The sequence below is a fragment of the Pleurodeles waltl genome, chromosome 5, assembly GCF_031143425.1.
Source record: "Pleurodeles waltl isolate 20211129_DDA chromosome 5, aPleWal1.hap1.20221129, whole genome shotgun sequence".
Classification (NCBI taxonomy): Eukaryota; Metazoa; Chordata; class Amphibia; order Caudata; family Salamandridae; genus Pleurodeles; species Pleurodeles waltl.
The window spans coordinates 1,263,711,652-1,263,735,373 of NC_090444.1; the positions used below are offsets into that span (position 1 = coordinate 1,263,711,652).

Here is a 23,722-nt window from a genome sequence, read left to right on the forward strand (position 1 = left end):
GCCTGGCAGGAGTAGGAGGAGGACTGGACTCTGCTAAGTCAACTCTCTATTACTATCACCCCCTACCTGCATGCCATCACAAACCCCCACCTTTACCCTCACTCCCAGCACATCACCACCTCCCACATACACCACCATCACAACCCACTCATCCCAATATCAAGCCCTGCATGCAACATCAATGCATGGACACCCCTCACAGACCTGCATGGACACCTATCACCACTGCATGCACACTGGAGAGAATCAGCTAGCCCACTAAATACCAACTCACACAAAGGCAAATCTGCCAGGGCAACAACAACCATAGAGAGCAACACACCAATGCACAATATGTCACACGCAGAAACAATAACACTGCATTTACATCCCCACAGGTCCCCCAGCCAATGTCACCGGAGAAGAGGTACCAGCAACATCCAGTCCCCCCAAGAAGATGCCCACAGTGATGACAGTAGCTCTGCTCGCCTGGATCTGGATGCCCAACCTGGCCCATCAAGGATCTCCGGACAGTCGATTACCCAGGCACAGTCACACACTACCATCAAGCCTCCCCCTCAGGAAACACCACCATAGCACCCAGCCAGCGGGCCCATACTTCTGTCCCTAGGACACGTCAATCAGCAGTGTGTCCACCACTACAGGTACTCCAGGACACCCCACAAACGCAGGACGATCAGGGACCCGGGTCAGTGGAAGTGGGCACACGTTTAAGGGGACAGGGGTACAGGACAACAGGGACACTGGGAGGACTGCTGTGCGACAGGGGGAGGACAGGCCCAGGGAACCGACTCTCCAGGAGGCACTCACCGCTATCCTGGGAGCATACCAACATTCCCAGGATACGTTGGGCCAGATACTGGACAAGTTGCAGGAGAACATGCGGCTGCAGGAGGGACTGTACTTGGGGATCAGGGAGGACTTGAAGGACATTAACACCAACCTGGTCACCATTGCAGGGGTGCTGGCAGACATGGCTAACACTATGAGGGAGGAAGTGGAACCCCACCGGGCCCCTGCCACTAGCCAAACCGATAAACAGCACTCCACCTCCGCTGCCGCTAGTGGACAGGAGGCCGCGCCACAGGACCAGCAGGCCACCAGCACCCCTCTCCCTGGAGAAGGAGAACCACCCAGCAAACGTTCCCTGCAATCCAGGCAGAAGGCAGAGACTATTGCCAAGACCCCTACCAGGAAATAAGACTCTCCTGATTGTCACCCTTGTGTCCCACTCTGTCACTCTGTCCACCTTCAATTGCCATTGCTCCCCTTCCTATGCCCCCTTGGACAATGCACCTGTGATACAAATAGACTGGACTCTATCCTGGACTTTCCTCCACCATCACCCCAACCCATTGCACATCCCCCTCTACTTCTTAGCACTTAAATAAACACCCTTTGAAAAAATACAAGTATGGAGTATGTCAAATGATTTCAAAATGCATTAGTTTAAAAAGGTTTAAACATTGAAAATCAACTGTACAGTAATGTATACATAGGAATGGCCTTTAGTTGGCTGCAGTCAACACACCAGGAGTGATAGTGGGGCACAAATGTATGCAAATAGAGATGCCAAAGGATACAGTGAGTGGCCATAGAAGTGGGAAAATCAGCATTGCAAGTGACAATATCAAACACAAAACTGTCAATTAAATGTGCAGTTACACTGTCTTACCTGTGTGTCATTGGAAGTATTGACAAATTATTGCACTTCTGTTGTCCATATCCAAATCCTCTGCCTCATCTTCACTGTCCACAGGGACAACTGCTGCCACACATCCATCTCTAGCCTCATCCTCCTGCAGAAAAGGCACCTGGTGATGTAAGGCAAGGTTGTGCAACATACAGCATGCCATGATGATCTGGCAGACCTTCTTGGTTGAGTAGTACAGGGATCTACCTGTTAGATGGAGGCAACGAAACCTGGCCTTCAGGAAGCCAAAGGTCCTCTCTATAATTCTTCTTGTTCGCCCATATGCCAAATTGTAATGTTCCTCTGCCCTTGGCCTGGGATTCCTCATAGGGGTCAGTATCCATGAGAGGTTGGGGTAACCAGAGTCACCTGCAAATATTGAGAGACAATTGTTAGCCACACACTAACCCTTATGGCCCACACCATACACCAACATATACTGGGTGGGAACCAAGGCGCACCTATTAGCCAAACCCTGTGCGTCTGGAGTTGAGCCATCACATATGGGATGCTGCTATCATCATGCACAGACCCAGGATATTTTGCATTGACATTGGAGATGTATTGGTCCACCAGGTACACCATCTGCACATTCATGCAGTGAAAGATCTTTCGATTTCTGAACACCTGTTCATTTCGCCGTGGGGGGGCAGGGGGGGAGGAAATGCAACATGTGTACCATCAATTGCCCCAATAATGTTGGGGATACGTCCCATTGCATAGAAATCAGCTTTCACTGTGGCCAAATCCTCCACGTGGGGGAAAACGATGTAGCTGCGTATGTGTTTAATCAGGGCAGATAACACTCTGGTCAGCACTATTGAGAACATTGGCTGAGACATTCCTGCTGCCAAGCCCACTGTCACTTGGAAGGAGCCAGTTGCCAGGAAATGGAGCACTGATAGCACTTGCACAAGAAGGGGGATCCCGGTGGAGTGACGGATAGAAGACATTAGGTCAGGCTCCAATTGGGCAAACAGCTCTGTGATTGTGTCCCTGTCCAGTCTATAGGTGAGGATAATGTGCCAATTCTCCATTGTTGCCAAGTCCACCAGGGGTCTGTACACAGGGGTATGTTTCCATCTCCTATTCATCCGCAGCGGTTGCAAACTATTGGGCAAAATGGTGAGCAGCTGCTCAGTATCTCTTATTTCCAAACACTACACTTGAATGCATGTTGTGATTGTAACAGTATTTTGTTGGAGAGGTCTAAAAGGTGCAAATGTGTGCTATGATGCAGTTAGGAGCCATGGCCTGCACCCCCCCTGAAATGGGGTCCGCCTGTCCTGTTTTGAGGGACAGGTGGAAATGAGGTAATTCCACTGACGTTGTGCACCGTTGCAGGAGGCGATCGAAAACCGCTGTGCAACTCCTGTTTGGTTAACATTGGGGCCTATGGGGTGCAGTGGCCAATGGTGATCTATGCCGGTGGTGACGGTACGCACCGCCGAGGACGTGACTGCCATTTTCTAAATGTTCACTCACTTGCTACCTGACCTTCAACAGGAGAGGACTTACACTGCATGTGCTGCTGTGACCTGTGTCTGGAACCGACCATGGCTCGTGTGACTGGGGTAAGGCCCCCTGCCTTCACCTCAGCGGAGTTGGAGAGACTGGTGGATGGTTCTACCCCAGTACAGAATGCTGTAAGGGCCTCCAGACCAACAGGTGAGTACACTGTGAGTGCGATGCAAGGAGCGTGAATGCTTGGAGTGCTGTGTGTGAAAGCCTCATGTAGGGGGTGGGTGGTGGATGGGCCCTTGGCAGCGTGCAGCATGTATGGAGGGCTATGTCTGTGCTAATGGGGATGGGAATGGGCATGATGGGCCATGAGTGTAACAGACAGGACGGTCAGACTAATACCTTTCACTGTGTCCATTTCCCTGCAGGTCAGCGCCCATCAGAAAAAGGGTTTATGGCGTGCCATCACCAAGGACGTGCGGACCCTGGGGGTCTACGGCAGGCGGAGCACCCACTGCCAGAAACGGTGGGATGACCTGAGACGCTTGGGGACGTCAAAACAGCCACAAGGGGGTGAGTACAGTGCCCCAATATACAACTTGCGCCTGGTGGGGTGGTATCCAGGTGGGGGATGTGGGCCTGTGGGTGTCCCTAGGCCAGGCCTGACATTGCAGAGTAGGTCCCATGTTGGGCAGGGTTATGATGTAAAATTTCTCCAACCAAGCTAGTAGGCAACCCCTACTGGGCAGGGGTCTGTGGGTCTCAGGTATGCTGCAAATGGCATCAGGTGTCCCTATCCATGGCCTGGTGACTAGCATTTTGACTGGTAGTGCATTGCCTAGTATGTAGGGCTGTTCCCTATGTGTGTGTGTTGTGTACGCCGACAGTGGTGTTGGTGCCACCATTGTCCAAGTGTATCCTTTGTCTCTCCCCCCTTTTTGTTTTGTCACCCTGTCCTTCTGTGCATTAGCATTATCTGGAGCAGAGGCAGTGGCAACAGAGGGAGCTGCATCCCACAGGACCTAGGAGGCTGAATCCACTGACGGTGAGGGCACTAGTGGGATGAAGAGCGAGGGAAGCACCATGGCGGAGACTGGAGGGGTCAGTTCTGACACGGATACCTCCTCCGATGGAAGCTCCCTGGAGGTGGCGGACACCTCTGTGCCCACCCCAGCTACAGGCGCCTCCCCCCATACCAGGCGGGTGGGCATCTCCTTCGCCCCAGGCACCTCTAGCCCCGCCCCAGTTAGCCCTGCTGCTCTTAGTGAGGAAGCTATTGACCTCCTGTGGTCCATTTAGGGGATGGCAGCCCAAATGCAACAGACAAATGCATTCCTGGAGGACATTCACACTGGCATGGAGGCCCAACATAAATAAATCCAGGCTCTGGTCTCCTCTCTGATGGCAGCCATTGTCCCTGTTTCTAGCCTCTCCCTCCAACTTCCTCTGCTCAGTCCCATTCCCCTGAACCCCAACATATTCCAAGCACACAGACAGACGAACATGCACCCAGGAGAACACACAAGAGGGGACATGGCAAACACAAGCACCACACTTCATCCCACAGGCAGTCACACAAACACCATCCAGATGCAGACATACCAACATCCACTGCCTCCACTGTGGCCCCCTCCTCCTTGTCCTCCACCTCCCTCCCAGTTCCGTCTACACTCACACCTTCATGTGCTACATCCTCATCCACTACCCCCATCACTAGCATAACTTACAGCACACGCCCCTCACTGGCAGTCACCACCCCCACTTCCATGCACACGTCCCCTGTGTCCTCTCCCACTGTGTCGGTGCCCCCTCCTCCCAAAGTACACAAACGCAAGCACTCAGACACCCAACAGCCATCCACCTCACAACAGCATCCAGCCCATGCACCTGCACCCAAACACAGTAGACTCACACCTCCTACAACCACTCCCTCTTCCTCCACTCCCAAACCATCTCCCTCTTCCTGCCCCAATGTCCCTAAGAAGCTTTTCCTCGCCAACATTGACCTCTTCCCTAGCCCTCCCCTCCCCCCATCCCTCACGTCAGGCCAGGGTGGTCAAAACCTAGGCAAGCACCTCAGCCACCCAGTCCACAGGCACAGTAGTGTCCACTGCTGCACCAGGTGGGAGAGGGTCCCGGGCACCAGGCAGTCATACTGAAAGGGTGCCTGCACCAAGTGCTGCAAGGAAGAGCAAGGAGGAACCCCCAGCTGCTGGAGGGAAGGGCAAGGATGCACCCCCAGATGCTAAAAGGAAGGACAAGGAGGCACCAACAGCTGCTAAAAGGAAGGGCATGGAGCAATCCCCGGCCGCAGGCAGGAAGGGCAAGGGGACTGGTGCTGGGACTTAGTCGGAGCCCCCACACCAACCATGGTGGTTCAGCTGTCCGAGGCTGCAGGGGAAGGGCTGGAGCCTCCCCCACCACTGCTAGCACCGCCACCAGCTCCGCCACCAGCACCTTCACCAGCAGCAGCAGCCCCAGTGGGCAGCTGTCCGAGGCTGCAGGGGATGGGCTGGAGCCTCCCCCCACCACTGCCAACACCTCTACCAGCACCACCAGCAGCATCAGCAGCCCCAGTGGGCAGCCGTCTGAGGCTGCAGGGGATGTGCTGAAGCCTCCACCCACCAATGCCAGCTCCACCAGCAGCACCACCACAGCCACCATTGAGCAGCCATCACCGCTGGCAGACAGTGTGTAGTCCTGCGTCCATGGGCTGTTATGCGGGCTGGCACCAGCAAATCCTGTGGGTCTGACACCCAGGTTAGAGACTGTGACCTTGCACTCTCCAAGATCTGCATCACTGGGCACAATGCCCCCTCTAGAACCATCGGAAGAAGCCATCCACTCACCCAATCCTCCCCAGGATGAAGATCACTGGGTACAATGCCCCTTCCGGAACCAGTGGAGAAGCCATCCACTCACCCCATCCTTCCCAGGATGTAGCTCACTGGGCACCATGTCCCCTCCAGAACCAGTGGAAAAGCCATTCACTGACCCCATCCTTCACAGGATGATGCTCACTGGGCACAATGTCCCCTCCAGAACCAGTGGAGAAACCATCCACTCACCCCATCCTTCCCAGGATGAAGCTCACTGGGCACAATGCCCCCTCCAGAATCAGTGGAGAACCCATCCACTCACCCCATCCTCCATAGGATGAAGCTCATTGGGCACAATGACCCCTCCAGAACCAGTGGAAAATCCATCCACTCACCCCATCCTTCCCAGGATGCAGCTCACTGGGCACAATGTCCCCTCCAGAACCAGTGGAAGTAGTCACCTACTTGAGAGACTGCGGCCTTGCACTCCCCAGGACCAAGCAGTGGGCAAATCATCCACTTGAGAGACTGTGGCCTTGCAGTCCCCAGGACCAAGCAGTGGGCAAATCACCCACTTGAGAGACTGTGGCCTTGCACTCCCCAGGACCAATCAGTGGACAAATGACCCACTTCAGAGACTGTGGTCTTGCACTTCCCAGGATCAAGAACAGGGTATGTTGATCCCTGCAGGACCAGTGGCGTTGTACCATATTCCGGCTGAGGTGCCCCCCCATTCCCTGTCCCCCTGAGGTGCCTGGCTGTTTTAGAGCTGATGCCCCTGCGTGTTCTCTCCGTATTGTTGCAGGAGTAAGGTGGGACCTTGGACTATGCGATATGGCCCTGTGGCCCACGGACATTGAGGACTGGGCAGTGTCCCTACATTTGGAAATGTGTATATACTTTTTTATTTGGATGCACGTATTTATAATATTTTATCTTATTACACTCACTTAAATCTATTGGTGTTGTCCTTGCATTATTTCTGAGGGGTACAGGGTACATATGTTATGTTGCTGCATCTACTTGTGTGTATCTGGGTGTTGCGTGTGTGTGTCACTCTCTTTTTCCTCTTCCCCTCCCCTGTGTGCTAGGCGGATGTACTCACCGTGGTCATCTTCGCCGGGGTTTGTGTTCGTAATGGAGCAGAAGGTAGAAGAGCATGGGAAACACAGGCAGCTCGGACTCCATGCCGTTGTGGTTCTTATCTGAGTCTCCAGAGGTGAGTCGTTTTACTTCTGTGTTCTATTTTCATCAGGCTTTTGATGTTGTTGATACCGCCTCGGAAAAGGTGGCAGATAGGTGTGTCATGTTACTGTGGGCGGAACATTGTATTCCAACTGGCTGTTGGCGGTTACCGCCGTGGTGCCTGTTGGTTTCGCCCTGGCGGTCGGTGTGTTAAAGTGGCTGTCTGTCTGAGCGGTTTCCGCCGTGGTCATAATTTCATATTTATTACCACCGGCCTGTTGGTGGTATTACCGCTGCTTTATCACCGACTGCCAGGGTTGTAATGAGGCACTTTGTCTAATTTATCATGGCAGTCCTTGCTGCTGATCTGGCATGTTGACAAATCAAAATTTTCTTAGTCATAAATGAATACACTGCTAATTTTATCCACTTTCGTCTGTTTTCCAGCTCTGTTTTCAAGTACACACCATGGTTTCGAATGTGGCCTTTGTAGGGAGTGAACCAGCAACAAATACAAACATAGGGCCTGATTTAAGTTTGGAGTTTCTTTTGTAACCTATGGAACTTGTAATTCAGTGGATGGGATATCTGTCATGTTTGTGACGGTGTAACCCCTCCAGCAAACTCTAAATCAGGCCCATAGTTTGGTTTCTCTGTAGAAAATGCATTAAACTCTGCTGTGTCTTGCACAAAGTTATAAGTAATAATATCTGTGTTCTGTTCCTCTACAGCTCAACATACCAACTCCTCAATTGGCCCAGACTTCACCTCAGGACCAAAGAAACATAACTGAATATCTTTACAAACACTTTCAACCTCTGATACTGCACTATACAAAAGTGTTTTGTTTATTTGCCCTAAACACAATTAAGGAGATTTTCAATGGCAAAGTCTTCTAACTAAATTTTGAACGATGAAGAGCCAACATTTAAAAATGGCGAAAGGTGCTTGTGTACACTTTGTTGGATAAACATGTCAATAGGTGTCCTTGTAAGTTAGTGTATTTTCTCACTTAGCATGGAACTAAACCTTGCAAGATTTCAATTTTCTGCTTCACATTTTTACTTGGAAATTTTCTTTGAAATTGTCTTAGTATATTAATTGATTGCTGGCAAACACTACAAATACCACTGCAGTGCCATTTATACACAGGAGCATATTTAGGTCTTCCTTGTACCTCTTGAGGTATCTCCTCCTTTGAATTTATCCAAACCATCTCCTCCTTTGCAATAGGAGTACCTAATTTTATTTCATAGCATCGGCCATTTGTTTGAACTGCATGCAGCAGTGTGTTCAGTTGTAAGTATTTTCCTTCATTAAAGTAAGCCTGAGCATTAGCTGTATGCTACCATTCTCCTTTGAAATTTTCACAAAAGTTGCTTTCATTAATAAGCTTTTTTGTATTTTTTTCTTCATAGATAACTCTGTTTTATCCAGTGCTTTCATTCTGTTTAGTATCAAGATAAATACTTTGTGCTTCACGTCAAATGCTTTGTCAACCACACTCTCTAAATGTTCTTTTTGCTTTATTGCTGCCCTTCTTCTTGTATATTGCTTTATGTTTCATACCAAGTTCTGTATAACACTACTTCTAAACATTCTTTGAACTGATTCTCTTTTTTTGTAAGATTAGCTGTTTTTATGAACATTTTACACTTTGAATATTATTTTTCCTTTTTCCTTTCTGAGTTGATGCTAAAGCTCCTTTCTTATTGACAATACTTTCAAATTTTTCATTTTTCTACACACTGTCTTAAGAAACGCTTTAGTTCTCTTGCCAGCAGTTCTTTTTTCCCCCACTATATTTTGCCCATCATGTCCTTTTTTCATCTCAGTTTTATGCAGGTGTTTCTTTTGTTTTTTTTCTCCTTTTTTCCTTTCTTGTCATCATAAATTGTCCATTTTCAACACAAGTAGATTTCTGAAAAACAAAAACAGAATACATTTAACTTTAGATTATATACTATTACATTACATACCTAAAGCCAGTGATTACCTCCACAATTGATTATCTCAGTGTTTCATTCCAGATGTTTTACACATAACATCTCTACTCCCTCTCAACCAGGAATAACAGATTATTACATGTAAAAGTTATCCACTAATATTATCCTATAAGAGCAGCAAGTCTCATTCTAGCAAACAATAACGTTGACATTCTTTCACTACCAGGACATTCGAAATTTAAAAGTATATATTTTACCTTTTATTTACATACCACCCTGCCCATAGATTAGCTAGGTCTTAAATTAATGGTGAGATATGTTTCAAGAGGAAGCTTAAAGCTCAGCAAAGTGAAGTGCCAGTTTAAAGCTTCACTCAAACACTCTGCATCTGCAGAACTCAGACAGGTTTCATAGACTATTTGTGTGGGTTTAACAATCAGTGCTGCAGTCCCACTAGTACAATTTAACGTACAAGCCCTGGGCACAGGTAGTAATTTCTACTAAGGACGTATAGATAGTTTAAGTATCACAATTCTAGATCTATAAAATAACCTTCTTTAGGGGAGAAGCGCATACACTTTACCACTATCGAGCAGTGGTAAAGTAGTTAGACTCTGTAGACCAACTTAGGGGGTGATTCTAACCCTGGCGGTCGGTGTTAAACCGGCGGCCAACCCGCCAACAGGCTGGCTGTAAAAAATATGGAATTCTGACCCTGGCAGGAACCGCCAACACAGACAGCCACTTTAACACTCTGCCCGCCACGTTGGTACAAACAAACAGCGCGGCGGTCACCGCCAACAGCCAGGCGGCAGACAATGTACCGCCCACCCTATCACAACTCACCAATCCGCCACCTTTTCCGGGGCGGGAGCACCGCCGATAAAAACACGGCGGAAACAGACTACGAACGGGAAAACGCTCACCACTACGCACTCCAGGAGGAAGGAGGACAGCATGGAACCCGAATTAAACATCCTACCTGCTCTCGTCTACCTTCTCATCTACCACGAGTACGAAGTCCGGCGCAGACGACAACGGTGAGTACTGCACCTACGACACACGGGAGGGGGGAGGACGAAAGGTTACGGGCACACACATATGCGACCCCCCCCCCCCAACTATGTACACACCAATGCAGAGCAACAAGTCACAGTGACACCACCCAAACACCCCAGAAAAATGCTAGGACATAATCAAATTTGGAATAAATATTTATGTACCAAAAAGGTCCTGAAAAATATCGTACAACCATGAAAGATATTCACAAGAAAACAAATGACATACACATCAGTGTATAACTGAAGTAACAAGTCCTGCACATCCTACGAATCCATCATGTCCGTGGGCCAAAGTTGTGAGAAACAAGGGCAAAGCCCACACAGGAGACCTGAGTCCTTTGGAGAGAACACTGCAGGGGCATCAGATGTAAAAACTACAGGCACCTCAGGGGGAAGGGAAGGGGGGGGCACCACAGCCACATGAGTCCACGACGCCAGATCCACGAGGAGCCACCATGCCCACTGGACCATCCTGGGGAGTGCAAAGCCACAGTCTCTCAATGTCTCTACAGTGGGGGGGCTGCCCACTGGACCATCCTGGGGAGTGCAAAGCCACAGTCTCTCAATGTCTCTACAGTGGGTGGGCTGCCCACTGGACCATCCTGGGGAGTGCAAAGCCACAGTCTCTCAATGTCTCTACAGTGGGTGGGCTGCCCACTGGACCATCCTGGGGAGTGCAAAGCCACAGTCCATCAGGTGGATGACAGTCTCCACTGGTCAAGGAGGAGGCATGGTGGGCACAGTGAACCATAAACAGTGATTGAGACGGCGGTGCCCAGCGGAGCGGTGCTTGAGAAGAAGGGCCCAGCGGAGCGGTGCTTGAGAGGAAGGGCCCAGCGGAGCGGTGCTTGAGAAGAAGGGCCCAGCGGAGCGGTGCTTGAGACGGCGGTGCCCAGCGGAGCGGTGCTTGAGAGGAAGGGGCCAGCGGAGCGGTGCTTGAGAAGAAGGGCCCAGCGGAGCGGTGCTTGAGAAGAAGGGCCCAGCGGAGCGGTGCTTGAGACAGCGGTGCCCAGCGGAGCGGTGCTTGAGAAGAAGGGCCCAGCGGAGCGGTGCTTGAGACGGCGGTGCCCAGCGGAGCAGTGCTTGAGAGGAAGGGCCCAGCGGAGCGGTGCTTGAGAGGAAGGGCCCAGCGGAGCGGTGCTTGAGACGACGGTGCCCAGCGGAGCGGTGCTTGAGAGGAAGGGCCCAGCGGAGCGGTGCTTGAGAGGAAGGGCCCAGCGGAGCGGTGCTTGAGAAGAAGGGCCCAGCGGAGCGGTGCTTGAGACGGCGGTGCCCAGCGGAGCGGTGCTTGAGAGGAAGGGCCCAGTGGAGCGGTGCTTGAGAAGAAGGGCCCAGCGGAGCGGTGCTTGAGAAGAAGGGCCCAGCGGAGCGGTGCTTGAGACGGCGGTGCCGAGCGGAGCGGTGCTTGAGAAGAAGGGCCCAGCGGAGCGGTGCTTGAGACGGCGGTGCCCAGCGGAGCGGTGCTTGAGAGGAAGGGCCCAGCGGAGCGGTCCTTGAGACGGCGGTGCCCAGCGGAGCGGTGCTTGAGAGGAAGGGCCCAGCGGAGCGGTGCTTGAGAGGAAGGGCCCAGCGGAGCGGTGCTTGAGAAGAAGGGCCCAGCGGAGCGGTGCTTGAGAAGAAGGGCCCAGCGGAGCGGTGCTTGAGACGGCGGTGCCCAGCGGAGCGGTGCTTGAGAAGAAGGGCCCAGCGGAGCGGTGCTTGAGACGGCGGTGCCCAGCGGAGCGGTGCTTGAGAGGAAGGGCCCAGCGGAGCGGTCCTTGAGACGGCGCTGCCCAGCGGAGCGGTGCTTGAGAAGAAGGGCCCAGCGGAGCGGTGCTTGAGAGGAAGGGCCCAGCGGAGCGGTGCTTGAGACGGCGGTGCCCAGCGGAGCGGTGCTTGAGAAGAAGGGCCCAGCGGAGCGGTGCTTGAGACGGCGGTGCCCAGCGGAGCGGTGCTTGAGAGGAAGGGCCCAGCGGAGCGGTCCTTGAGACGGCGCTGCCCAGCGGAGCGGTGCTTGAGAAGAAGGGCCCAGCGGAGCGGTGCTTGAGAGGAAGGGCCCAGCGGAGCGGTGCTTGAGACGGCGGTGCCCAGCAGAGCGGTGCTTGAGAAGAAGGGCCCAGCGGAGCGGTGCTTGAGACGGCGATGCCCAGCGGAGCGGTGCTTGAGAGGAAGGGCCCAGCGGAGCGGTCCTTGAGACGGCGCTGCCCAGCGGAGCGGTGCTTGAGAAGAAGGGCCCAGCGGAGCGGTGCTTGAGAGGAAGGGCCCAGCGGAGCGGTCCTTGAGACGGCGGTGCCCAGCGGAGCGGTGCTTGAGAAGAAGGACCCAGCGGAGCGGTGCTTGAGAAGAAGGGCCCTGTTCAGCGGTGCTCTTCTTCACCGCGGGCCCTGTTCAGCGGTGCTCTTCTTCACCGCGGGCCCTGTTCAGCGGTGCTCTCCTCCACGGCGGGCCCTGTTCAGCGGTGCTCTTCTCCACGGCGGGCCCTGTTCAGCGGTGCTCTTCTCCACGGCGGGCCCTGTTCAGCGGTGCTCTTCTTCACCGCGGGCCCTGTTCAGCGGTGCTCTTCTCCACCGCTGGCCCTGTTCAGCGGTGCTCTTCTCCACTGCGGGCCCTGTTCAGCGGTGCTCTTCTCCACGGCGGGCCCTGTTCAGCGGTGCTCTTCTTCACCGCGGGCCCTGTTCAGCGGTGCTCATCCAGCAGGTCAAGGGAGCCAGACCTGGCCTGGACTCTCTGCTCAGTCGCCCTCGGACCGTGACGTTTCTGGACCCTTCGGGGACGGACTCCTGGCCTCCTTAGTGTCCTCCTTCCCAGCTGGGATGTGGCATGTGGGGTCCACCTTCTCCGCGCTCCTGCTGCCCTTCCGCTCCTTTGATGGGGCTCTCGGGCCCTTGCCTCCCCTAGATGGTGTGGGTGGTGAAGTGGCCGCACATTGCTCCTTGGGGGCAGCCCTGTCGGTCCTCGCACGGCAGCCATTGTTTTTGCGGGTCCTCTTGCCGGGGGGGGGCTGGACGTGTCCTTGCTGCTGATCGATGTGTCACTGCTGGCAAAGGGTGGGCTCCAGAACCCATGCACAACAGTGACACCCGAAGCTGGGCTGGTGGTGGCTGCGGTGCTCTTGGGACTCTTTGAAGATGGATGGGGGAGCTCATCGGGGGGAAAGAGGTCAAGGTTAGCCATGAAAAGTTTCTTAGGGCCAAGGTAAAGGGTAGGAGAAGTGGAGATGGAAGTGGAGGTAGAGGAGGTGGTTGTAGGAGAGTCAGGTGTGCTGTCATTGGGTGAAGGTGCTGGTGCTGTAGGCTGTCGTGAGGTGGATGGCTGTTGGGTGGGTGGCTGCCTGCGTTTGTGTGTCTTGGAAGAGGGGGTGACAGACACAGTGGGAGAGGACACAGGGGACGTGTACATGGCAGTGGGGGTGGTGACTGCACGAGTGTGGACTGTACTGGAGGGTGAGGTGGTGATGGAAGCACTGGCTGATGTTGGGGTGCATGCAGGTGTGAGTGTAGACGTCACAGGGAGGGAGGAGGGAGACGAGGAGGAGGGGGACACAGGGGTGGCAGTGGCTGTTGGCATGTCTGCATCTGGGTGTTGCTTGGGTGAGTGTTTGTGGGATCTGTGGTGCTTGTGTTTGGATGAGCTGCTCTTGGGTGTTGAGGTGTGTGCAGGCTGGTCTGATGGTGTGGATGGGATAGGCTGAGGGACAGGAGACAGAGAAAGGCTGGAGGCAGTAAGAAGAGGGAGGCTGGAAACAGGGACAATGGCTGCCGTCAGTGCTGAGGCCAGAGCAGTGAACGCTCGTTGATGGGCAGCCTGACCCGAATGAATGCCCTCCAGGTACGCATTGCTCTGTTGCACCTCCCTTTGCACACCCTGGATGGCATTCAAAAGGGTCGTCTGCCCAACAATGAGCGTCCTTACCAGGTCAATGAGCTCCGCACTGAGGGCAGCAGGGGCAACAGGGGCAGGGGCTGAAGTGCCTGGGGCGAAGGAGACGCGCGCCTTCCTGGGCGAATGGGCACGGAGCGAAGATTGAGGGGCTGCTGGGAGGGCGGGGCTGGTGCGCTGGGTGGCGGCTGTACCTGTAGAGGCGGGGGGCACGGATGTTGCTGCCACCCCTAGGGAGCTCCCATCCGAGGACGTGTCGCTTTCGCTGCTCTCACCAGCGGTCCCCGTCGTGGTGCTCCCCTCGCACTCCGGATCACTGGTGCCCTCGGTGTCTGTTCCTGGGCCCACCGGGGCCTTGTGTCCTGCAGCTCCCTCGTGCTCCGATGCCAAATCTCCTCCGCCTGATGATGCTAATGCACACATGCACAAGAAGATGAAGAGAAAGGGTGGGGGGAGAAAAAAGAAGACCAGGTTGAGTGCATGCAATGTCAACACCGTTGGCGGAGAGGACAGACACAGGTGCCTAATGCACTAAGCCGCGCATTCGGGGTACACTACTCAGTACTACTGACTAAGACAACAGGCCAAGAGACGTCAAACGTGCACATGGGAGATGCTGGACCTTCAATGGCTGTACTTGTCACCCTACCGAGGTGGGGGCCGGGGGCACAGGGCCATGCCTAAGGGAGAGGACTACACTACAGAAAGCGCCCTGGCATAATGTCACCCATAGCCCTCCTCCCCCACCCATAAGCCTCCACTGCGCAGAAAGATAGGAGAATGTGCTGATACTCACCCCCTTGTGTCTGCTGTGATGTCTTAAAGCGCCCATCCAATTCAGGGTAGGCCACCGCCAGGATCCGGGACATCAGGGGGGTCATGGTGCGACTGGCACCCCTCCTAGGTTAGGAGGCCATCCCCAGCAGTGTTTCTGCGGTCTTCCTTGTTCTGCGGCGGATGTCCTCCCACCTCTTGCGGCAGTGGGTGCCCCGTCTGTTGTGGACCCCCAAGTTCCGGACTTCCTTGGCGATGGCACGCCAAATCTCGATCTTCTGATGGGCGCTGACCTATTTGACATGTACAGGGTGGAAAGGAGGAAATCATCAATGACCTGCAAGTTAGATGTGATTGGCCCCCCCCTCCAACTTTGCCATTTGGCACATGCTCTCATCTGTCGGGCGTTGCACTCCTCATTCGCCCCCCACCCCACCAACTTAAATCCACCCCAATCCACACACGCATAGCCCATTCCATGTGCACCCGGTGTACTCACTTGTTGGTCTGGAGGACCGTAGAGTAGCGCATACTGGGGGAGGACCCCATCCACGAGCTTCTCCAACTCTTCAGACGTGAAGGCAGGGGCCCTTTCCCCAGTCGCAGCAGCCATTGTATCTTCCAGACCGAGGTCACAGCAGCACTTGCAGTATAGGTCCTCTCCTGTGGATGATCAGGTCTCGAGTGATTAAGCAGATAGAAAATGGCGGTCACGCCCGCAGCGGTGCGTACCGCGGCGGTGTGTACCGCGACCGCCGGCGCACTTCGTCATTGGCTCCTGAAACCCATAGGCTTCAATGTTAACCAATGCAGCTTTGCGCCGCGGTCTTCGACCGCCTACCGCCACGGTGTGCCCCGCCAGCGCATTGACCTCACATCCCATTGTCCCACTTCACAGGTCAGGCAGCCGCCATTTCAAGGGCCTACATGGCTTAATTTTGACTGCGACACACAGGCCTAGGCCTTGCATTGCCACACATACACGCCTTTCAACCCATTGCCATTCTTTAACTGTGCAAGCTGTCTGTACGTACCTGTGGTTTGGCTGACTCTGTGCTCCATGTTGTCCTTCCTAGGCACCGTCCGCTGGGACTTGGGATGAGAAGGAGGAATCCTTGCGTGTACCGACCGCTGGTGGACCTGTCGACAATGGAAGAACGCCATATAATACTTCGATACAGACTTGACCGTGCCACTATCCATGAACTGTGTGCCCAGCTGGAGCCAGACCTGATGTCCCCCATCCGCCAACCCACAGGGATTCCCCCTCTGGTGCAGGTTTTGTCAGTCCTCCATTTTTTGGCAAGTGGGTCATTCCAGACCACAGTGGCCATGTCATCTGGAATGTCTCAGCCTATGTTTTCTAAGATTTTGAGCAGAGTGTTGTCTGTCCTGATGAAACTCATGCGGAGCTACATCATTTTCCCAGAGGAGGGTGACTTGCCTACAGTGAAGGGTGATTTCTATGCCCTTGGACATATCCCCAACATCATTGGTGCCATTGATGGGACCCATGTGGCTTTGGTACCCCCAAAAGACGATGAGCAGGTGTACCGAAACAGAAAAAGTTATCATTCGATTAATGTCCAGGTGGTCTGTTTGGCTGACCAGTACATCTCCCATGTAAATGCCAAGTTCCCAGGGTCAGTGCATGACGCGTATGTGATGCGAAATAGCAGCATCCCCTATGTGATGGAGCAGCTACAGAGACAACGTGTGTGGCTAATAGGTGACTCTGGTTACCCCAACCTGCCGTGGCTACTGACCCCAGTGAGGAATCCCCGGACAAGGGCAGAGGAACGCTACAATGAGGCCCATGGGCGTACTAGGAGGGTGATTGAGCGAACCTTTGGCCTCCTGAAGGCCAGGTTTAGGTGCCTGCATATGACCGGTGGATCCCTAATGTACTCACCAAAGAAGGTGTGCCATATCATTGTGGCGTGCTGTATGCTTCACAACCTGGCTTTGCGACGCCAGGTGCCTTTCCTGCAGGAGGATGGTCCAGATGGTGGTGTTGTAGAAGCCGTGGAGCCTGTGGAGAGTGAAGAGGAGGAAGACTCAGAGGACGACACAGACAATAGGGACAGAGTGATACAACAGTATTTCCAGTAACACCCAGGTAAGAATCACCCACGCCATTTCACAATTGCTTATAGCCTCCTGCATCTGTACTTTCTGTAGTTCCCACCAGATCTTTTTGGGTAATTTTTGTTTTTCCCTTCCCTTCTCAGTGCTGTATGACTCAGTGCCTGACTTCTGCTTGGTTTGCCCATGAACTACAGCGTATTGACATTGGTATGTTGTCATCACTAATTGACAGAACAGATATTGAACAGTAATATGTAAAACATTTGCTAATAATACAGCATGACTCCAAACTGATTTGTGTGCAATATGTGATTTATTTACAGTGCTAGATATTGGTACATGTGATTATAAGGGTGATGGGTGGGGGTGGAGTAATGTCCATGGCAGAGTCCAGTTCTCAGTCTCACAGGTGCATTGTCCTTTTGCCTGTGGAAGGATGGAGCAGAGGCAGTTCATGGTTGGACAGGGTGGCAATGTGGGACAGTGGGAAGAGTTCAGGGGGTATGTCCTGCTGGCGGGGGTCTTGACATCCTACTCTGTCTTTTTTGGGATCTCAGGCTCCTCTTACGGGGTGGTTGTTCTTCAGCAGGAGGTGGGGTTCTGGTGGCCTGTCGTGGTGTTGGGGCCTCCTGTCCAGTTGCGCCGGCGGAGGTGGTAGGCTGTTCCTGGTCCGGGCTAGTGACAGGGGCCCTGTGTGGTGCCACATGGTCCCGCAACGTGTCTTCTATCCTGTTGAGGGCCAGGACGATGGTCCCCATTGCGGTCCCGATGATTCTCAGCTCCTCCCTGAACCCCATGTAGCGTTCCTCCTGCTGTGCCTGGATCTCCGTGAACCTGGCCAGTACCGTCGCCATCGTCTCTTGGGAGTGGTGGTAGGCCCCCATGATGGTGGTGAGGGCCTCTTGGAGAGTGGGTTCCCTGGGCCTCTCCTCCCCCCCTGTCGCACAGCAGCCCTCCGAGCTGCCCGGTTTCCCCCGGCCTCTGTCTCCTGGACGGTGTGCCCGCTCCCACTGCCCCCAGGTCCCTGTTGTTGTTGGGGTGTTGGGTTAGCCTGGGTGCCCTGTAGTGGCAGACACACCGCTGATTGACATGTCCTAGAGACAGAGGCATGGGCCCGCTGGGTGAGAGCTGTGCTGGTGTTGGCAGAGGGGGTCGGGTCTGGTGTGGCCTGGGGCTGCCTGAGGGGAACCGACTGCCCAGAGGTCCCCGATGGTCCGGGCTGGTCATCAGGTTCAGTGTCGACAGAGCTGCTGTCCTCACTGTGGGCCTGTTCCGGGGGTGGGATGGACATTTCTGGACCCTCCTGGCTGGTGTGTTGGCGTTCGTGTCCTGCATGGGGTAAGAGAGTTTGGTTATTGTTTCTGTGTGTGCAATGGCGTGCGTGTTATGGGTGCCCTCGTCCCCCAGTGCAGGCATTCCCTTGAGGGAGGTGTTGTGAGGGTAGTTAGTGGGGGGGGGTAAGTGCAGTGGTCATGCTTGGGTGATGGGTGTCCATGGATTGTGTTGGCATGCAGGAGTTGGTGTTGGGATGGGTGGGTTGTGCTGGTGAGACATTGTCAGGGAGGATGTGTGCTGGGGGTTTGGGGGTGAGGGTGGGGGTGTGGGTTGGCATGCTGGTGGGGTGGGGGGGATATAGTAGTTGAGATTGGACTTACCAGAGTCCATTCCTCCGGCTACTCCTGCGAGGCCCTGAGGATGCAGGATGTTGAAGACCTCTTGCTCCCATGATGTAAATTCGGGAGGGGTGGGTGGGGGTCCGCCGCCAGTCTTCTGGACCGCGATGTTGTGCCTGGAGACCATCGATCGGACCTTCCCCCGTAGGTCGTTCCATCGTTTGCGGATGTCCTCCCTATTCCTGGGATGCTGTCCCACCGCGTTGACACTGTCCACGATCCGCTGCCATAGCTCCGCCTTCCTAGCTATACTGGTGTGCTGCACCTGTGAGCCGAAGAGCTGTGGTTCCACTCTTAGGATTTCCTCCACCATCACCCGGAGTTCTTGGTCCGAAAAGCGTGGGTGCCTTTGGGGTGCCATGGGGTGGTGTGGGTGAGGTGTGGGGTGGTGTATGTGATGATGAGTATGTTGGTGTGTGGTGCTTTGTGCTACTATGTGGTGTGTGTGATGGTGTAGTGTGCCTCAGTGTGTATTGCTATGGATTGTCTGCTGTGTCTCTCTCTCCTTCTCTCAGTAATTGTGGTCGTAGGGGTTTGTGGGTGATGTGGGGGTGTGTTTTATAGTTGATTGATTGTGTGGGAGTGGGTTGTGTATGTGTATCAGGTGTGTGTATTTGTAATTGTCCAATGTGCCTGTGTTTTGGTGCTGTGTGTGTATTTTGACCGCAGCGGTGTGTACCGCCAATGGAATACCGCGTTGGAAAGCCCGCCGCGTTGATTCGTGGGTCGAAATGGCATGGCCGTATTTCTGTTGGCGTGACGGTGGAGGTTTGGTCATCTCCAGTTTATCGCTGCCCGCTGATGTGGCGGCCTGCAGTGGAGGTCGGATTTTTGGAGGTTTGGCCGTTGTGGGTCAGAATGACCGTGGCGGCTTTCCGCGGCCGCGGCGGTGTTATGGCGGTCTTCTGACCGGCGGTAAGCGCCTTTTACCGCCGAGGTCAGAATGACCCCCTTAGTGTCTGGGTATGTGTCTGAGTGTGTTAGTGACAATATGGATGCTCCTAGTTCATGTTTAAAGGACTACTTGTGTGGGTGCAGGCTAACTAGTGCCATGTAATTTAAAAGTCCTGACTACAGGTAGTATTAACTAAGCATGTTCAGATAAATCAAATATCCCAATTGTAGATCAATTAATGTAATATTCTTTAGTGGAAGAACACATGCATCTTCCCATCTTTTATTTGGTGTGAACATACCTGTAGCCGGTTATCTGATAACCCGGCTTCTGACACCGCAGAATCGGGAACGGTGTTCCGCTCCTGCTGCGAGGACGACGCCTCGCCCAGGTACCAGGGCAACGGTGACGCCGGAAGCCGCCTAGGGAACCCGGATATCTGGGTTCCCGAGGGCACAGAAAAGGACGACGGACTCTGCGCGCGCGGCGCAGAGAAAGACCAAAACGCCGACCGAAACGAAAAGGAGAGGAACGAAGAAACGAAAGACGGGAACAGAAAAGGGAACAAGGAGGTTATCCTGAAGATAAACGGCCAGCCTTGTGCCGGGAGGAGAGCTGAAGGACGCGAACTCCGCCACATCCCAGGAGGGACGTGGCTAACCAAGGTATGAAGGACAAATTCTATCATAAAGGGGAGAGTGACGGTGGGAGAGCAGAGAGGAGGGATGGTATGGGGAGAGGGGAGGGGAAAGTCTGGAGAGGGCAGGAAGAAGAAGGGCAGTACTAAGGAGAAGAGGAGGCTGAAGACATAAGACTTTACTAACATTGAAAACCCAAAAGAACACTACTTAGCCAGCTTAAAGAGCACTTGGGATAGAAATCTATTTCTGAGGGGACACTAAGAGGTGATTGTTTACACACCCGCTGTTTTCAAACCTCAACACACGTTCCAGGGGGAGTCTATCTATATCTCTCTCTCTCTCTCTCTCTCTCTCTTTTTCTCTCTCTCTCTCTCTCTCTGTGCCACACTCTCTCTCTCTCTCTCCTATACTCTTAATAGGACTTTTACCTCTATACAACCCCGACTTACCTATATCTCCATTCCTCTTTTTCGGTACGTCTGGGAGCCCAAGAAGAAATTATTCGCCAGTCAAGAGGGGACCTGGAAAAGAGAGAGAAGAGACCTTCTATTAGGAGGAGTACACCACCCATAAAAGTTTGAACAAATCACATACCTTTAAAGAACTTTAAAATAAAATCACTGTTTTTCACCCACCCAAGCATCCGAGTCCTTATTATCACCAAACCCACTGCCACAATACCCTTCTAGATAAACATGTGCTTTAAAAATACATATATTTTGTTGAGTTATATGAGTGCTTGAACAGTGGGTAAATCATACTATGAGTAGTTGAGTACACAAATCTTGTCTGGGTGTTAGAGTGCATATCTAAGTGAATTTGTCACTCTCTGACTGAGTATGTGAATGGTTTTATGGTTTTATAAATAGGTATGCGAGTGGCTGTGTGGGTAGAATACTGCATATATAACTGGGTGTATATCTCCATACATCACTGTATAACTGATGGAGTACTGGGTATATGAACAGCTTTTTACGTGTCTCAGAGAATCTGACAGTGCCTGTATGTCTGTGTAAATGAGTATATAAGTGGATATATAGCTGAGTTAATGTGTGTGTGAATGGTTTTATTGATGTCCCTCTCAGTGTGTTAATCTTTATTTAGCTATATCGGTGGTGGATACATAAGTGTCTTCTTGGTACTGTAACTGAGTGTATGAGTGCCTCCTTGACTGTGCGAATGGATGCAAATTATATACTATTACACTTTATAGTGTAATCAATCACTCATATCTACTTCCATCCAAACAGATTTATTAATTGTAGGTCAATAAAATAACTATAATATGTCTTCAAACATGTATGTTCCTCATTTGCTGCTCATTATGGTTTTCCTTATTTTTATCATTTACCTTCCCTTTATTTTTTCCTTTTACTGTTCTATACAACCTACACATTTTCTCTCACCTTATATACACTCATAACATTTTACATAAACATTATTTTATCTCAGTATCACCTATAATCTCTTGTCAGTAAAAGTCTTAAGTCAAAAATACAGAATGTTATACCACTCTTAGTACAAAGGAACATTAATGGCAACCCTTCCCACTCTTATTGATACTGATGTAGTAGGCACATGACAAGCTTCCTTTCAGATTTTATTTTCATTATACCACTTCTGAATGGTCACCCTTTTTTAACCCTTTGTCAGACTTCTGTTATGAAGCCTGATTTTGTAGTGTGTTTTAATGGATTTCTAGATCCGCAGCGGTGCACAGCGTGGCCCCCCCTGTGTAACTTTGCAGCAGATCTGCTAATCCACACAGAAGCCAGTAAAACCATTTAACAATCTGCTATAAAAACTTTGTATTCATATTTTACACTGCAAAAAGTAGTGAATTTGAAGCCAAATACTCCTTAATAAGCAATATTTCTAAATCATTCTGCTTTTCAAATTAACAGTATTGTCTTTTTTATTCCCTTCACCACACGATCTTTTAGCTCCATTGCCGCCATGTTTGGAGCATTCTCTACTAGCAGTAGGTCAAAAGTTTGCAACACTTTCTGTGGGCAGCATACTAGCTTCAAATTCAACTGTAGCAAGTGTGGTTGACTGTTTGAAATCATAATCATATCCCAAACTGTATAACTTTTTTTAATTATTCCAAAGCCAATCATGCACATACTTACTTTAAAAAAAAACAAATCTCTACTTAATGGTAGCTATCTGCATTTTTCCACCATCCAATCAAGTATGTTCTTTTATATTTTAAGTGATGTACTCCATTTTAAATGCCTTTGATATGGGCAGAATATATAGAAATTATAGAGTTCATTTTATAGTCAAAGGCAATAGGGTGTTTCTCAACACCTTGAAAGACTGCATCTCATTTTATGTGTAGTTAGCATCTACACACCATCAACACAAAGGCTCTTTTTAGAGCCAATCCTTTTTTCAAATACAGGTTTCTTTATTTTTTAATTCCTTTTTTTTAATCTCATTAGGATCTACGGATCCGTTGTGGATTCACAAACCAAATGTTCACATCCAATACACAACAGCAACACTTATGGATGTGCAAGTGGGTGTCTGTGTGGTTTAATGAGAGTGTGAGTGGGTGAGTGGGTCTGCAAGAGGGTCTGTGACTATCTGAGTGGGTCTATGAGTGGGTGTGTATCTGTGTTGGTATGTGAGTTGGTGTTTGAGTGTCCATGTTGGTTTGTGAGTGGGTGTTTGAGTGTTTCAGTGGATCTGTGAGAAAGTGTAACTGTGTGTGTCTGTGAGCCTGTGTGTGAGTGTATGTGTGGGTGTGTGAGTGTAAGTGTGGGTCTGTTAGTGGGCAAGGTAGTGTCTGTGTGGGCCTGTGAGAGGGCCTGTAAGTGTCTGTGTGGGTCAGTCAGTGAATGTGTGAGTGTCCGTGTAGGGTTCTCAGTGGATGTGTCAGAGGATCTATTAGTGGGCTTGTGAGTGTCTGTGTAGGTCTGTGAGTGGGTGTGAGCATCTGTGTGGGTGTGTGAATGGGTTGTGAGTGTCTGTGTAGGTCTGTGAGTGAGTGTGCGTATCTGGGTGGTTCTATGAGTGGGTGTGTGAGTGTCACTGCTGGTCTATGAGTGGGTGTTTGAGTGTCTGAGTGGGTCTGTGAGTAACTGTATAACTGTCTGAGTCTGTGAGTGGGTGTATGCATGTTTGTATGGGTCTGTGAGAGGGTCCTTGTGTGCCTATGTGAGTATGTGAGTGAATGTGTGTGTCCATGTGGGTCAGCGAGTGGGTGTCTGAGTGTCTGAGTGGGTCAGTGAGTGTCTGTGTGACTGTCTGTGGCGGTCTGTAAGTGTCTGCATAACTCTGTGAATGTGTTTGTGAGTGCCTATGTGAGTGTCTGTGTGGTTTGTCAGTGGGTATGTGAGTGTCTGATTGGGTCTGTCAAGGGGTGTGTGAGTGTCTGTGTGGGTGTATGAGTATCTTTGAAGTTATGTGAGTGGCTTTGTGAGTGTGTTTTTTTTTTTAAATCACAGCAGGATCTGCCAATCCAACACTGATCCACAGGGGGAGCCACACTGAGCACCATCCAGAATAAACAGATCCAGGCACCTGGAAAAAAAATATTTTGTGTCAATGTTTGGGCCATCAGGGGTACCTCTACCCTGACCCCTTCCATTACTATTAATTTTAATTTCTCACCTCAAGA

The 23,722-nt window shown here is 51.8% G+C and overlaps 1 long non-coding RNA gene across 1 annotated transcript in view; it reads right to left on the reverse strand.

Annotated features, from left to right (window-relative positions):
• Positions 1-8,049: 8,049 nt before the first annotated feature.
• The window catches only part of LOC138297377 (uncharacterized), a 38,855-nt gene continuing 23,182 nt past the window's right edge, over positions 8,050-23,722 (reverse strand). Inside the window, exons 2-3 of the long non-coding RNA XR_011204065.1 lie at positions 20,544-20,615; positions 8,050-9,079 (exon numbers count right to left, since the gene is read on the reverse strand). This is a non-coding gene — a long non-coding RNA (uncharacterized lncRNA). The remainder of the gene's footprint in view (positions 9,080-20,543; positions 20,616-23,722) is intronic.